The following is a 1,366-nucleotide window of genomic DNA, read 5'->3' on the forward strand; positions in this document are numbered from 1 at the left end:
GGGGGGGCTGCGCCCGGGGCGTGGGCTGTGTTTGCCGGGACCCTACCTTACTGCCCGCTGCCCCTCTCGGGGCCCGGCCCGCCCACGCCCCCCTCGAGCCCCTTGCTTTGCAATAGACAAAGACTGCGGTGCGTTTGAAAAACAAGCAAACCTTTTTGTTTTAATTTGAAGGGACATACACTATTATTATGACAAAGGCAAAGGCTTTGACACACAGCATTGCTTTGAACATTCGTAAACTTTCGCAAACTTTTTGTTTTTCATTTAACATGCAGATAACTTTAGTTACACTCGGTCACACTGTTGATTTTACGAAATTTGCTTGGTTAATTTTCTATTACAAAAGCGTTTTGAAAAAAAGAAACTCCGTTATTTTACGAATTACTTTGGATTTACATAGCAATTCGTCAAAAAATTTATGAGCTGGGAATTCATGATCGTTACGAAGTTAACAGTGTATTCATGCCAACGTTTTATGTTTGATACATAGAAAACCGCACACTGGAATAACAAAGGTGTGATGTACTACCTTTCCAGGGGTGTTAAACTCGTTTTAGGGGTGCTAAAGAGTATATTTTCAGTTTCTTCAAAATATTTTCAATATGAGCAAACCAATCACATTTTGAGATTCATTATCGCACTCCTCGTAAGATTCCGCGTCAAACGGGCCTGCATGTGATAGGGTTCGGATAAGCGGTCAGCAAATGAAAAGCAAGTCAAAAAGTACAAAAAATGAAATCAATCTATGCCATTTTTGAACAGAATCCCATCATATGTAGGCTCGTTTGACGCGGAATTTCGCGTAGATTACGAAAATACATAATCCAATGTTGTTCAATGGGAGAGAAATATTTCGAAAAAACATAAATTGTAATGCCTCTGGAGCTTTAACGCCTTTTAAAGGTAGGATATCCTAAAGGTAGGATATCCTACCTTTGTTTTACCGGTGCACGCAAAACGTACCAAAAATTATAGGAGGAAAAATGTTTTGATTTGAAGTAACACTTCACAAAATTGTGTGGATGTGTGGGTGGGGATGTGTGGGCCCCCACCTCACCACAACACACCCCGCCTAGCCTCACCCGACCACGGGCCACCGGGTGGGCCGCGGCGGGACATCGGGCTGGATCACTGCTGATCTCCGCCCCGACTCGGCTGCGCTCCCAGGGTCAGGGTTGAGCTTCGACCCTGGCCCTCGCCGTGTTTTTGGCCCCAGGGGCCAGAGAGCGTCGGGCCGGAGAGAGAGAGGTAGAGTGTGAGAGAAAATGGTGGCGCGCGAAAAGCTGAGGCTAAAAACTCTCTCCTCGATGCTGGGCAAGCTGAAGCTATGGTTCCGCACGTGAGCGCGTGAGCCTGTGCAGGGGGT

The sequence above is a fragment of the Frankliniella occidentalis genome, unplaced genomic scaffold (assembly GCF_000697945.3).
Source record: "Frankliniella occidentalis isolate FOCC.00 unplaced genomic scaffold, Focc_3.1 Scaffold117, whole genome shotgun sequence".
Lineage (NCBI taxonomy): Eukaryota > Metazoa > Arthropoda > Insecta > Thysanoptera > Thripidae > Frankliniella > Frankliniella occidentalis.